Source organism: Solanum stenotomum, chromosome 6 (assembly GCF_019186545.1).
Source record: "Solanum stenotomum isolate F172 chromosome 6, ASM1918654v1, whole genome shotgun sequence".
Classification (NCBI taxonomy): Eukaryota; Viridiplantae; Streptophyta; class Magnoliopsida; order Solanales; family Solanaceae; genus Solanum; species Solanum stenotomum.
The window spans coordinates 61888974-61906694 of NC_064287.1; positions in this window are offsets into that span (position 1 = coordinate 61888974).

Here is a 17721-nt window from a genome sequence, read left to right on the forward strand (position 1 = left end):
TACCTCTTGTGGTTTGATCATTAATATTAGTATAGTACTTTTGCTATTATTTTAGATAGACTATGGCTTTCAACAAGTTGCATTATTATAGACTATAGTCAAGAATGGCTAATGAATTGGAGTATTATTTTCTGATAGTTACAAGTTGGGAAGTTAGTGCTGATATTTTGAATAGTCTTTTTGTGTTGTTAAAGTCAAGAAAAACAACTCTTCCATTTTTATGAAAATTTATTGGCATTTAGCTTAGTTTTATTTTATTTTATTTTATGGTAGGCTAAAGAATATTTTGTAAGTGACATACTTGATAAATTATGTGGTGCTTCTATTCCACATATAAGAAAAAAATGGAATGACTATTCTTTACTACCAAAGGTTGTCATGGGATAAGTATCCTGCGTCTTTAGTTAGACGTTTTGGATTTAAGTACTTTATCGGTAAGGTGGGTCTTTGAAGGTGGATCTTTTAGATGTAAATTTAAATTAGTCGAGCTTTAAAATAGAATATTTTTATTCCATGAATGAGATTTTTCGATGCAAATTCAGATTAGTCTGGCCCTAAATTTGAAGTACTCACCTTTGAAATGAGATTTTCCGACACAAGATTATCAGACTCCAAAACGAGGTAGCCATATATTTTGGCATGAATTCAAATTAGTTTTTCCTAAAATAGGTGTTGGACATTGGATAAGACTTCCAGATGTGAATTTAGATTAGTCGAACTTTAAAATAGGAGATCCTTATCTTCAAAATTGAACTTCTCAATACAAATTTGAATTGATCGATCACTAAAACATGAGCACTTTATCTTCGAAGTGGGATTTATGGGCACAAATTCAGATAAAATCGAGCTCCAAAATAAGTAACGAAATATTCTGATATGAATTCAAATTAGTCTTCTCAAACCAGATATTTGACACTAGGTGAGAAATAACAAAAAAAATAAAATAATAATAACAAAAAAAAATAATAATAATCTTTCTTTCTCTTTTTTCACTCTGGGGATTAATTATGATAAACTTTTTAAATATGTGATTCAAAGGGGTAAAGACATATTCAACTCACCAAATAAAATATTTTTCTTTTATTAACTAACATATCACTTCTTAGGGCATAGAAAATGCCACGGGAACAATATAATGGTGGATCCAACAATGGAATTAGCAGACAATAATATAAAATTAACTTTTGTTTTTTCATTGATATTTACTTTAAGACCCAATTAATCCAAAATTTCAGGAAGAAGTCATATTTTATGGATAAAACATTTCCTATATATCAAAAGCAATTTCATTTCAAAGAATTTTTGTCTAGAGCATGAAAGATCTCAAATTTGATCTCATAATTATTTTTGTCATGATTTTTTATTTTTGGTATTTTTTATTTTTGTCATGATTTGATATAGGGTCATTTGCACTTTCTCTTCTATTTTCGTGCAAAAATTACTTTTCAACAAAACATAAATTTATTCCTATTACATATAAATTCAATTGATAAAAAATAAAAATTAAAGACCAATTTATTTAAAAAGCAAAACATATAAAATCGATTATTCGAGATCTATGCTACTAATAGACAACATTTATTCTTTCACTACTCATGTACAACATCCAAAGGGAAAGAAAGGAAGAGTAACTTAACGATCAAGATTGTGACAGAGTGATAAGTTATCTTTCATCCTTTTTAGGAATTTCAAACTCAAATTTTTCTAAATATGAAGTCATTTTTGTACGAGAATCCTTTATCTCTAGTGTAATTAAATTTAATGAGATTCTATTATAAATATTGTACGCCAAACAAAAAGGAAAGAACCTTAGATGGGGGATTAAAAGAATATGATTATACTATTTGAAAAGAGAATGAAAAAGTATAAGAACCATTAATATTGCTGGTTGGAAAAATTCCATTATCTTTTTTGTCTTTTGGTTTGTGGGTTCTGTTTGTATTGCCAATAGACACGTGTTCACCTTCTAGCCGCCCTTACTTTGTCGTATTCTTCTGCTTTCATATTAGATTCTCTTTCTCTTTCCTTTTCATTCTTCTGTTTGGTTAGAAAGATAACGTATCACTATAATTTCACAAGTGAATTTAAAAAAATATGATTAAAATATTAAAGTGTGATTAAATTTAAATTTATATCAAAAAATTTTATATTAGAAGGTAGAGCGTTCTCTGACAAAGACGATTGAGGAATTTGAATCCAAAATCTCTGATTAAAATAGAAGAAGTATTTAAAACTCCACAACCCTATTGGTAATAATATTCTATCATAGTCTTTAAGCATCGTATGATATTAGATCATTTTATCTAAGGTCATGTCATTGGAATGCTAAGGCCAAATCAAATGGTACGTTTATGTATTATGTCTACTATATTGAAAAAGTGTACCAATAAAATATTAGTAATACAAAAAAATTAATGCATATATTATTTTTCCTAATATATCCTATTAAACGATCCATATTGTTGGTAGTATTTAATCTTTCATTTCGTAGGATCTTGAGCCTATGGATAGCTGATAGATGCATTATTAGTTTTTTTATTTATTTTTTATATATATATATATTAAAAGAAATCTCAGAACTACTAAAAGATCTCGTAGAGAGTAATAAACAATTAACCTTACGGTTAAAAATGATAGAAGTAGAAATTACTTATATTAAAGAGAATCTTTCAGGAAGAATTACAAAAATAATAGAAAAAACAGAAAATTTTGACAAAACGGTAAGTCAAAAATACATTAAGGAACTTTTGTCAAAAAAACAAGCAAATGGAAGCACTTATCAAAAAGGAAGCATAGATGAAATTTTAATCCATAAATTTCTTGAAAAACAAAAACTAAAAGAAAAAGATCTATATGATCTAGAAACAGATCTAGAAAAAAATCTAGAAACAAATATAGAAGGTAATTCTACATCAAAAGAAAACGAACAAAAAGATGAATGAACTTGATGAATTAGTTTATTCGATGGAAGATCTAAGTCTTTCAGAAGAACTAAAAGTATTCACGAATAGAGGGGAAACAGGTGGACCCCAAGGAATATTTGAAGCATCTACTTCAATGAAACAAGAATGGCAAGAGCCAGAAAAGGATAATAGAAATTTTGCAAATAAAGCAAAAGAGGAAAATGATTTTTCCAAGCATTTTCATAATACTGATAAAGAAAAATTCATGCCAAATAGACTCCCAACAGGAGATATAGGAGCTCAATTTCTAGATCTCGAATGCAAAAGAGATCCAGAAGACAGCTTAGACCTTTGGTCTCAAAATATGCTCCTATACTTCCTATTAGGAAAAGGAAATCATACAGATGAAGAAAAATATATCATCATGATAAATACTTTTATAGGAAAAGTAAATGACTGGTTTTCAGGATTAACTGAAGATGCAGAAAAAATAATTAAACATGATACCTTAGAAGGATTAAACAATTCTGTACAAGAAGATATAACAAATTTAAAACAATATATTGCAAATGAATTCTTTGGTGGATAAGGAAATATAAAAGAAAATAAAGAAATGATTAGAACTATAGCTAAAGAGCAGTTGGAAAAATTGCAAATTTGTAAAATGAGTCATATTCAAGAATACACATGTGAATTCGAAGAATATTACTACAAGATATATAATAGCGGTAAAGAAATGATACCCTATCTGGAAAAATACTACCAAAAATTACCAGGCTTCTGGGCAAAATACTTCAGAGAAGAATATGAAAAAGAAGATAAAAAAGGAGATACTCTAGGACAGAGAATAAGTTTCCTTAAAAATAGACTTGGTCAACTTTGTATGTCTCATAACATCCAAAGAAAAGCTAAAATAATAAATACACAAATTTATTGTAATGATACCAAAGCATCTACCCAATGGGAATGTGATGATAGACCTTACAAAAAAAGAAAACAGCTCAAAAAGGGGTTAATAAAAAGGAAAAACTTCTCAAAACAGAAGTATGTACCAAGAAAAAGATATTATAAAAAGAAAAAAGAATTTTCAAAAACCAAACCAACAGATAAATGCAAATGCTATAACTGTGGTGAAGAAGGCCATAAAAGTTACGAATGTAATAAAAGAAGAGTAAAAATCTCAAAAATTGATAGAATAGAAATCGATTCAGATCTCGAATCAATAAAATCTATAGATAGTAATGATTTCTTTGATGAAATATATGAAGAATATTCAAGTAGTTCAGAAGAATCTGACTAAAAATGAATAAAGAAATACAAGAAAGAGATGATTCTGTTCAAATCTTAGAAACAAAAGAAGATCATCGAGGATATACTTTAAAAGCAACCTTTGATGGAGAAACATTCAGAAAAATCCAAGGATTAAAGCTAAATCTTAAAGTAGAAGACAATCTACTAAGCAGAATACAAAGAATGTTTGCAAGAGATAAAATCTCTTATCATGAATATCAAGAAATTGAAAAGATAATAGAAATTACCCAAACAACAGGAAAACATAAATTAAACATGTTAACAAAACCAATGATAGATCAAATTCTTAGGAAAATTCCTGAAAGAAAAAGAAAGAAAATGAATTATGTTCATTTAGGAGGAATACAAATATTAGTCAAATTGACTTTTAAAGAAGGAATCAATTGTCCGATAGTAATAAATATATCAGATGAAAGATTTATAAACGCAAGAGAAGGAAATCTTGGTATAGTAGAGGGAAACCTAGCCTATACAAAACTCTTATTCACATACTATCCAAAGTATTGTATATCACTTAAAGATGCGGATTTTAATGACGCATTGAGTTTACATTTTCAGATAAAAAGAAATGATCTATTCAAACCAGGTAATCATATAATGAATATATATTACCAAGCATTATACACAGTTACAAATTCTAACTACGGTAAAGTGTATAAAAATAAAGGAATGATCGAAATAGATCAAGAATGTGCAGGAATTGCAAGAATAGTTGAAGCAGAAATTCAACAAGCCCAAATTCCAGATGAATATGAAATTCGATTTGGAAAAACACAAGAAATAGGAAGTACTAGTAACCCTAGACTTTCGATATAATATGGGAGAAATTCTATTAGAAAAAGTATATCTAATAGATATTCTTTAAAAATTGAAACCCAGATATAACAAAAATAAAAGGAAGAATCTTCAATGGAACAGAATGGAAATATCAAGAGATCCTGATACAAACAGGAGCAACTGCTAATCACGTAAAAGGAATTCTAATAAATGGAATACCTGTTTACGAAGGAGAGCATTATAAATACCAAACCTTTGAAGGTAATAACTTTAGTTGTAAAAATATGATAAATTTACCAATACAACTAGACACTATAAGAATAACAGTTCCATGTTATATTACTAATCACAAAAGTGATCAAGAATTAATTTTAGGAAATTTATTCCTAAATAAATTAGAAGATTATAGCATTGGAAAAAATGGAATAGAAATGCTATATAAAGGTGAAACTTGTTTCATACCAAAAATATAAATGCCTAAAGAAACAATTTTCAAAGTATCCGTTTTCATAGAAATAACATTTTATAATACAAAATTAACAACATGTTGTCAAATAGACAATGGATCTGAAGCAAGCCTAGCAAAATCCTTTCTAATAAAAGATTGGGATATAAATAAAAGTAATATCTCTATGATTGGAAGCACAGGAGATAAAGAAAAACTTCCAAAATCCAAGGAAAAAGTAGAAATAATTTTAGGATCAAAAATTGTTTCTATAAATAAATTATTTGCCTACGATAAACTGGAAACAGATTTATTATTAGGAAATGATTTTATACAACAATTTCAGGATTATCATCAAACCTTGTATATGATAAGCCTAAAAACTCCTTGTGGACATTTCATTAAAGTCCCAAGAAAACAGAATCCATACAACCTTGAAAAGGATAATGAAAATTTCAAACGAAAATACTTAGAGAATCTAAGAAAAATCACTTGTAGGTGTCTTAATCTAGAAAAAATTAAAGAAAATCTACAGAAATCTTATGGAGAAAATCCATTAGAAAAATGGGAACAGAATCATGAAAGAACAATTTTAACTCTAAAAGATCCCAGTATAATCATTCGAGTTAAACCAATGCTCTACAATGAAGATGATAAGATTGAATTTAAAATTCAAATTAAAGAATTACTCAACTTAAAGCTAATAAGAATGAGTAAAAGTCCTCATAGTAGCCCAGCATTTATGGTAAGAAACCATGCTGAAATAAAAAGAGGAAAAGCTCGTATGGTAATAAACTATAAAGAGCTAAATAAAAACTGCTTATTTGATGGATATTTTATCCCAAATAAAAACAATTTGATTAACCTTGCAAAAGGAAAAACATATTTTTCAAAATTTGACTATAAAAGTGGATTTTGGCAAATAAAATTAGCAGAAAACTCGATACAGCTAACTGCTTTTAGTACTCCTAATGGACATTATGAGTGGCTAGTCATGCCTTTTGGGTTAAAAAACGCACCACAAATATTTCAAAGAAAAATGGATAAAATATTCTCAGAAAAAGAATTTTTAATCGTCTATATAGATGACATCCTAATATGTTCCAGAACATATGAAGAACATTTAAAACATCTGAAAGAGTTTTCAGAAATTTGTTTAAAAAATGGAATTGTGTTAAGCCAGAAAAAAGCTGACATCAATAAAAATGAAATAGAATTCTTGGGAATGATTATTTCAAAAAATAGAATAGAACTCCAATCACACATATCAAAAAAGATAGTAGAGTTCCCTGATAAATTGACAACAAAACAGGAAATTCAAAAATTTCTAGGTTGTCTAAATTACGTAGGAGAATTTATTCCGAATTTAGCGAAAAAATGGAATATTTTACAAAAATTAATTAGAAAATCCAATAGACTTGGATGGACAGAAGAACACACTCAGTGTATTAAAAGTCTAAAAGAAGAATGTGCAAAATTACCAAAACTCAGATTACCAGAAGATAGTGATAATCTAGTTTTACAAACTGACGCATCTGATTATCATTGGGGAGCATTATTGCAAACCGACTTGAATGAAATTTGCAGGTACACAAGTGGTACTTTTAATGATGCCGAAATAAGATATTCGACAAATGAAAAAGAATTACTAGCCATTGTTAGAGGGATTATAAAATTTTCTGCTTTCCTTTTACCAAAATCATTTGTTATTAGAACTGATAATACGCAAGTTTCAGGGCTAATATTTAATAAGCTACCTTCCGAACTGCAATACAGAAGATTGCACAGATGGCAGGTGTTATTATCTTTCTATTCATTTTCAATAGAATACATCAAAGGAAATGATAATTTTCTTGCAGATTTCATCTCTAGAAACGTCCAATATGGACAATCAGACAAAAATCCTGGTGAACAAGATATATGAAGGAATGAAGAAAGTGGATGAGTCCATTGATGAAAAAAGCCAAAAGCTTTTCAAAATAAGAGACGAGCTATCAAGGTTGTCTGAACAATCTCGGATGTTACAATCTGAAATAAATCAGCTTAGTACCGCTCAGGCTGAAAACATGAGAGAATTTTTACTCTTATGTGAGCATCTGGACACACGTCCAGCACAGAATTCAAATCTGAAAGGGAATATTAATCCCAACAAAGTGGCAGGAGATGTCCCACTAGCACCAAGTGCCAAAAACATCTCGATGGTAAGCACGGATATGCCAATTTCTACATCGAAAGATGAAGAAAAAAGCCGAGCAAATGAAGCTACTGCAAGCTCATCATCAGCAAAAGCTGAAAGAATTATATCTGGGAAACTAGAGAGTAAAACTAACCAAGTTCCATCAGGAACTAAAGTTTTTTCTTCATTTCAGGTTGGAAAGCAACACCCGAAGGAAGAAGAGTATCTAGCCTTCACTAGATACATCTATAATTTCCCAGAAGAAAGTGGAGAAACTTATGGTGTTTTGGGAACAACTAGTTTGTTTCCTAGAATATCAATTTTTCCTAATGGAATACCGAGTTTTACGGCTCAATTATTCGAATTTGGGTACTTAGATCGCGTGTATACAAAACCAGATCTAAAAGAACTGTCCCAACTACCATCAAAATTGTTCGAGGCAATTAAGAATTTCCCCCAAGGCAATGGAGTCTACTGCAGGTTCTATAGCATATCGATGGAATGTCAGGATTTGCAAGCATACTGTCCTACTCTCAACTACATTTTTGTTGAAAAAATTAAAGACTTTAATGTTAAGGCTACCGGAGTTGATAAAAAACTTCCTCACCTTAATAAAAAATGGATTCAAACTAGAAGAGCGTTAGGGATAAAAGCCTTATACGCTATTCTCACCAGATTTTACAAAGAAGATTGTAAAGTTATCGATCAAGACAGTGATTGGGTCTTGATTACTAAAGGTAAAACTAAGTCCAAAGAACTTAAAGAAAGGATACTCGATATAGAACTTCACAGGCTAGGAGCCACTGAAGAAACATGGAAGCTAGCATGCAAAATGCTAGATCATGATCATGCCTGATTAGCAGAAAGAAGAACAAAACAAATGACGTAAGCACACGTCAAGAAGCATTAAAGAAAAGGAATTCTTTTCTTTTTCTCAAAGACAAAAGAAGGGTCGCATCATGTCGGCTAATTATTCAAAAAGAAGACAATGGAGCGTCCATTATCTTATCATAAAGGAATCTTCCGGCCCCAGCAATCAAGAAAAGCTAAGGACTAGAAGATAATTATGTAATATTTTAGGGAGGTCCCTAAAATAATTTTCTTTTGTAATAAGTCCCTCCTTATATCTATAAAAGGAGAGGAACTTCATACGAAGAAGGAGACTAAATTTTCTTAGGGAAAAACACTTTGAGAAAAGAGTTAGGTACCTTCGAGTATGAGAGTTCTAGCGAGTGAGTAGTACTTTCTCCCGCCAGGGAAAACTATTTTTGATTATGTTTTGAGTATAGTATGTATGTATGGTGTGTATGTAAAAATTAGAATATGAAATAAAAGTTGGTTTCTATACTTCTCTTCTTATAACTCCATCCATAGTCTTAAGTGAAGGTTGCGATCTTCAGCCTTAAGGAGGAACAGTATTGAAGTAACCAAAGACTGAGGTCATTAGGGTGAAAAACTATTCATGGCCTAAAGGGAGAACTTCTGAGGAAGTGATAGAGACTGTTCATCGAGGAAAGAGAAGGAAGGTATACACGCAAACTTTTATTCATATTATGAGTTTTACATATATACTGTATATTGCATACATTACTTAGACATAAGAAAAAATACTTAGTACCTATAGGGAATAATAAAAATAAATGACAATTTTATTTTTTTTTTAAAAAAGCTTTCATATCATATTGATCAATCATGCTATTTGCATATCATGTATTACATGCTATTAGCATAATGAAAAATATTCAACAACATTTGCATAGCATAAGAAACAGAGCTTGGAAGCATAAAAAGACTTTACTTCATATGAATAGAGCAATCAAGGAAATGAAATTAGTATATGAAAATGCTAGTCATCCTTATGAAACACTAATATTTTCTATAAATGAAATGAAAACGTATAGAAGGCAAGAGTATTTTGAATATAAAAATGCTCTATCTATCCTGAAAAATTATACAGTATTCACTGCATAATCATGAAAAATATTCAGCATGATTTCATGAAGTAAGAAAAAAAGCTTGGAAGCATAAGAAAGTCTTATTTCATATGGATAAAGCAATTGCTGAAATGGAACAAGTATTTTTACATACTAGTCAGCATTATGATACAATAATAATTTCAATTCATGAAATGAAAATATATAGAATACAAGAATATTTTGAATATCAAGATGTTCTATCTATCTTAAAAAGGAATAGAGTTCTCCCTGCATAACCTTGAGTCCTTATTTTAAATTATCCGCAACCCTGTTTAAGAACAGCCAAAAATATTGGTATATATATATATATATATATATATATATATTCTATTAGTATTATAGAGTGTATAACTAATACATAGCAAATTATAATATTAACAATGCATGGACTATTATTAATAAATATAATAATAATAAAATAATTAAGCATAGGTAAAAATAGAACTATCCTTATTAATTATTATACTAAACCAAATAATAAATAGAAAATAGTTTTAACACAACTAATTCTAATATAACTAATGCACTTTATTCAATATTATTTTGTACACTCTATTAAACTATTCGCAATCACTATAGTAAAAATAGTTTTCAACAGTAATAAATATGTATATTAACAATAATGGTGTAGCCTAATTTAATTTTGAAAATTAGTTAAATTGACTTTTAAAAAACGCAATATGACAATAAAAGTGAACGGAGGGAGTAGTAATGCTTCTAAATACCTTGGAAAAATTAAGTGGCCATTATCTTTCATTTTCTTTCTTGCTTGTAAGAAACTTTTATTTTGTTTTTCTTTGTCTGTTAATTAGGTCTTTTTGGATTATGGTAGTCAGATGGTTAGCAAATATATATATATGTTCCTAAATACCTTGGAAAATTTAAGGGGCCATTATCTTTCCTTTTCTTTCTTGCTTGTAAGAAACTTTTATTTTGTTTTTCTTTGTCTGTTAATTAGGTCTTTTTGGATTATGGTAGTCAGATGGTTAGCAAATATATATATCTGCGGAATAATTAGCTTTAAGGGTTGTATTAGGGGTATGTTATTTACATTATATTATATTAAACATAATTTTTAATGGTAATTAATTAACGGTAATAACTTGATTATAGTTAAATATAGTATATTTTTAGAGGCAATTACATTCTTTATAAATGTCCCTAAAACATATAGCGACGTTGAATTCAATGACAATTAACTGATACTGATAAAGTTTTCGCACTCTTTGTTAATGAACATATTTGTTGCCACTAAAAATTGTTTTTGTTATAGTGTTACTCTCTTAGGGGTGTCACTTTTCTCTAAACACTAGATGAAAGATGAATATTTTATGCATCGAGCACTTTGGTCTATTTTAACATTTCCATTTTTTTGTGTGTTGATAATTTTTAATTATTTGCAAACACTTTTTATAGAATTTCATCAAGCATTAATTAATCGGTCGAGTCAATTTTATCTATTGTATATATACATATACATTTGATAAGAAATACATAGCTTGAAACATCAAAAGAAATGAGTGAACTAATTAAGCAAATTAAAGATTTAACAAAATTTTAATGCTAATCATTAAAAATTGAGGATATAATTTTTATATCTTCCTTTTGCAAATGCATACATAAAAAAAAATAAATCAAAATTATAGTGGGAAAGTTATTTATTGGGGCGGTGGACTTTATTTACCAAGAAAGTTGGCCTTTTGATCAATGACAGGAGTATCCAGTTGGACAAATAAATTGTTTGATATTTAAAAAAAGTTTGTGCTAGAAAAAGGCTGTCAAATTGCCGACTTATGAGCAAACTGAAACTCTAAGTAACACTTATATTAAAAATTATATTATCCATAATTTAATATAACTAATTAATAACAAGAAAAAATAATGAACCAAGTAATTACATTCTATAAAGATTAAACTAAAAGAGAGGGGCCATGAGTTTTCTAGCCTTCGAAAAAATACAAATTAGACGCAAATATCAAGGCGATCTACTTGCAAGCGACGGGCCGAAGGCCAGGCAATATTAGAAATAAGGTTTATTCATCGCAAATCACTAAAAAATTTGTGTTATAGAATTATCGAACTAGCTCACTGAGAAAATGCATGGTGGGAAACAAATTGTTACTGAAACAGTGATGAACTTCCTAATTTTTTCGAAACATTTACTTTGTTTTCCTTTTCACACCAATTCACCAAAATAACCTTTTTCAGTGGAAAAATAATTTTTTTTCTTATAGTGAAAGGATTAAATCCTATCAAATATCGTATAGCATTGAAAGACGTTGCGAACTATATTATATGTCATTATTGTATATAATTTAAAGGGAAAATGACCTGATACACTCCTCAACTTTATCATTTAGAGCTGATATACCCCTCGTTATTAAAATAACTTATATATATTCTCACCATTATACAAATAGCTCATATATACCATGTCATCTAAGATACATAAATTCAAGACATGTTGAAAGTTTGACTAAATCATCTAAAAATGTGTTGAGTGTCATTTTCTTCAGGTGGAATTCTATCAGCATTGCTTCACCTTGTACTCATGAAATTCCTCGTACTTCTACCACATGTACTATTTCTAAATTTAGAGTTTTTCGTTAGACGCAAATTCAGAATTTAGAATTTGCGAATTTAAAATGAGTGTGATCTCATTACACGTATGTATTTATTTATTTTTTCTATATGTTTAGAACTGTATAGTAATGCTTTAAAGAAACTAGGGGGAAAAAATAACAAATTAAAATAATTTTACAAATAATAAAAAGAAATATTATAGATTCTATTTAATTAGGAGAATAAAAGAATTTCTTAGTCAAATCTAGCTATTCGTCATCTTCAGTGTCACAGGACCATTCGATATTTCAATGCCCAATAAAAGAAATTTCTAATGATCAAGTATATTAATAAAGATTGTAGTAAAATCATAAGTGTTTCTTCATATTTAATTAGAGATCTCGAATTTGAGCTTTTAATATATAATGATTCGATAATTCAACGCCCAATAAAAGAAATTTCTCATGATCAAGTATATCAATAAAAATTGTGATGAATTGATAAATATTTCTTCATATTTAACTGGAGATATTTATTTTGAGTATAGAATTGTTCAATAGTTCCACACACAACAAAAGAAATTTGTATTGATCAAGTATACCACCAATAAAGATTGTGGTGAAGTGATAAGTGTTTCTTCATATTTAACTAGACATCTCAAGTTTGAGTTTTGAATATGAAATTTCTTTTAATCTATTAGGAAGCACTTTAACTCCAGTGCTGCACTTCTCAATAGTATCAGTTCAAATTTAAGTAGGTTTCAATATAAATATCGAACACCTTGTCAAATTTTAAAAACACAAACAAAGGTCAAGCATATTTGACGATAGAGCTCCTTCGACAATTTTGCATACATTTAAAATGTCGGGTTGGTTTGGTTTCGGGTTGATTTTTTTTTAGTTAAAACCAGATCAATCCAAATATAGTCGGGTTTTTTTCGGGTTGACTCGATTTACGGTTTGGTTCGGTTTTCGGTTCCGTTTTGTACACCCCTAATCGTGGGAGATTGATTAGGCAAGTTTAACTCATATACATCAAATATATATATCATGCTAAAGCTAATAATTGTAAATTTTGACAGCGATAAATCAAATGACAGAGAAAAAAAAGGCATCATAATCTAATATATAGTTTGATGAAATTGATCTATACACGGAAAATCAATAAAAATGAAAATATTAAAACTATAATAACAATCTTTCCTTAAGGAAAACTTTTCAAACGACTACATTATGAATGATATTATGTTCTTGTATGACAAATCCTAACAAATTTTCTTATTTCTTATAAGAAATAAAATTCATAAGTTTTTTGAAAATAAATACCTACTATAACATGTAAAACTAACTTGTTAATAACTTGCTACGTTTGAAAGTTTTGTTCTTAGTCCCAAACTTATGGGCCAGTCCAACATTAAGGATGGGCCCATATAAATTGAACTGATTTTACATCTTCTTTGCTAGTGGATTGGATCAACATGTGGCTTGTGTAGTAGATATAGAGCTAACTAATCAATTTTGTTATCTAAAAATAGTTATTGTCATGAAATTTCAAATTATTCAAATAAAATAAAGTTTCATGATTATATTCTGAAAATTTGAAACTTTAAATAATAATCTTTTTGAAAAAAATTATAAGGGCCGAAGTAAATTTTAACTGCCTGTAGTGAAACTATTAATATATACTTTATCATATAACCTTTCATCTTAATTTTGTGATATAGTTTGACTCAATATAAAATTTGAACATTTTTTTTAAATTTTTTTTTATGATCTGAATAAACATATAGCACAAAATTTATATGGCTATAGTACTTTTTTATTAAGGAAAATTGAGAAGCCTATGCATATATATATATATATATATATATATATATTAACGACTTAATTGATAACACGGTGGGCGTTGTAGACACGTAATTTTTGACCGAATTTAAGATATTACACCATTTTTAGTACATAAATATTGCTTTTATGTATAAATTAAATATTTTATTTTTCATCGTATTTTAGTATGTTTATTTTAAAAGATTGAAAAACTACAAAAAATATATGTTTTCATTTAGATTTAATAAATAAGCTAGTGTTTCTTAATTATTTTTAGACTAGCTATTTGACTTTTCTCATATTTTACTAATTCAAAATAATTAATTAATATTTTTATTATTATGATTTTTACATATTACTACTATTAATAAGAGTGAATGTGAGGAGCTTCCCGTTTATGCGAATTGACAAAAAAATCCTCAGATGTTACTTTTGTAATTTCACATGAAAAATGTAATTCAATTGGTTAGTTAAATGAGTAGTGCAGCTGCATTTCATTTTTTTGTATCTATTGGACTAATTTGTCCCCTTAAAACTACAAATAATTCGCACAACTTTCTGAAAACATGGGCCCCACTTATTACTACTTAGTTGTATTGCTTTGGTGACTGATATCAACTATTTTCTCTCCAATAATATTTCTCCAGTATTGGCTTTATACATTTTTTAAGAAATTATAAATAAAAGAGTAATATTACTATATCATTCTTTAAATATAATGTATTAAAAAATATAATTGAAAAATGACTATAATTAATGATAAGGGGTAAACTATTCATCGATTTCATAAAGTGGCAAGTATTGTAGGACATTCCAAAATAATATAATAGACAATAATTATTGGACGGATGGAGTATGATTAAGTCTTTTTTTCAGTACTTTTCTCACATTAATTAATTTCTCTCAGCATTCAATTAGTGAATCTTTAGTAAAATTAATTAGAACATTTTTTACTTAATAATAAGCACAATAAGCAATAAGAGGAAGCTTTCGTTGGTCTGTTCTTTTAAGGGTATGTTGTTAAACCATCAACACTGAAAGATAGCTCTACTGATAAGTGTGAAGAAAACATATTAATGGATTAAAAATCAAAAAGAGGTAATTAAACCCTAAAATATTATAAAGACATCTATAAAATTTGGTTGAAGCTCAAAATCTATTAGTGCCATATAAATTAGGATAGAGGAAATAACATATATTATTTGAAATAACATGAAACGTACTACAAATCACACAATAATTAGCTTCAAAATTTAAAGGACATACAAAAAATTTGATCAACTCTCAAAATTCTACTAATGTCACATAGTTTAGGATAGAAAGAGTAACATATACGTAAAATGTACTATAACTCATAATAATTAAATAACTTCAAAATCTAAAAGACATATACAAAATTTGCTTGACTTTCGAAATTCTATCAATGACACATAAATTGGGACAAAGAGAATATTGAAAATTACATATAAAGTATTATTAACCACAATAATCAATAACTTAAAATTTAAAGAACATACAAAAAAATTGTTTGACCATTAAAATTTTATTAATGTCACATAAATTAAAATAAAAAATAAAAAAATATGTTGGGCCTGTGCTAGCACAGGCTACTGTAACTAGTATATATATATATATATTTTATTTAATAAATATAATAACCTAAACTACCCACACTACCTCACTACCCCACTACACCTACCCTCACCCCACATACTCCTCCACTACCCCACTAATCCCCCCCACTATACACACGTATTCACACGATACACTACTACTACTACTACATATACCAACATACACACAGCAAGACAAAGGGACAGAATAAAAGACACAGAAAAAAAGAACACTATACTACACGAGCAAGAAGAAAAAAAAAGAAAACACTTCCATTTTATTTATTCTTCTTTCAAACAATAATCATACATTCACATCTTTTCTTCCTTACCCATTTTTTTTTTCATATCAATACAAACACATATACCATCACAAACAACCTACAAAAATTGTGGGTGTTCTAATCGAGCTTCGGTTAAGATTTTGCGGTATTCAACTTTACTTTATCTTCTTATTTAATTTATTCATGAAATTTGATGTAATTATTATGATAAGTTTTCTTACACTTTTATTTTATTCATAATTTGATTAAAATGAAGAATGTGTTAAGTGTTATATCTCTTTAATGAATGAAAGTAACTTTATTGGTGGTTATTTTTATTTATCTATTTTTGTTCATTAGTTGTGATGTCTTAAAATGAATGGGTCATGATGTTGTTCTTTTCTTGATTTCGATGCTAATAATGATAAAGTAGGAATTATTGGGTTCACAAAATTATTGTTGTTTTATTTATTAAATAAAGAATGAGATTTATTTTAGCAATTCGTCATTGTTTTGTTGGATTAATAAAAAGTACAATATGAGTATGCCTAATTTCGCCATTAACTTCAAGAGAAAAAAAAAAATAAAAATATAATATGTGTAGGCCTAATTTTAACATTAACTTTAAGGGTGAATAAAAATAAAAGAATATAAGATAATCCAAAATTTATATTGTATCCTAGAAGTTTAGATTTGTTTTATTTTATTTGATTTTATTTAATATTTTCTTATAACATTAGATGGGTTTTAGGCATGTAAACAAAAAATAATATTTGTTTCAATTAAGAATGTGGTTACACATCTTTTTTGAAACACTTGAAAGAAATTCAAGGATGTGGTGACACACCTTGATAAAATTATTCTAATATATATTTTAACATGTGGGTTAATTTAATTAAAAGTATCATCAATAAATATAATAATGAAATGAGAAGATTAGTTGTCTAGAATTCAGAAAAGTAAGAGTAAGTACTTTTAATACTAGATGAGTTTTATGCACGTTAAAAAATATTTGTAAAAAATTAAGAATGCGGTTGCGCATCTTTTTTGAGACATTGAAAAAAAAAACTCAAGGATGCGGTGATGCACCTTGTCCAAAAATATAATAACTTTCATTAATTTAAAATAAGATCACTTATAGATAAAATTAGGTGATGCACTCGAGAGAAGAAAACAATTATGTTCATAAGCTATTTATATGTCAAAAGTCGAGAATGTAGTTATGCATCCGATTTGAGACCAAATAAAAGTTCAACAATAAAAATGCAAACAAGTCATGACCTGAAAATAATATATCCACAAATGATTTAAAGTAGGTAAAAGTCAATAAAAGCGACCGTGCTAGAACCACGGGACTCGAGGGATGCCTAATACCTTCCCCTCGGTCAACAAAATTCCTTACCCGAATTTCTAGTTCGCAGACCATATAAAGAGTCATTTCCTTTTGATTAGGGATTAAACAAAAGGTGACTTGGAATACCATAACTCAATTTCAAGTGGCGACTCTGAAACGAAAATAAAATAATCCCTAAATCAATATCGTCACTTAAATTGGAAAAACGCTTCCGCCGCCTTGCGCGAAAAAGGGGTGTGACAGGCGTATGAACAAATGATAAGTGAAAAATATTGGAAAATCATATGTAGTGTATATAACTCTTAATGCAGTGATGCCTTTTTGTGGAAAATTGTATGAGCCTGATCCAATAAGACGGACAATATAACTTCATATTAATTAAGAGTATTTTTGAATTGGCTTAGTCCGATAATTGGCAAAGCTAATGGCTCAACGATGAAATGGATATGGCAGAGTGATGACCTGAATCGCTATTTAAGACTTATATCATGCCAAATAACTTGGGAACACATGCA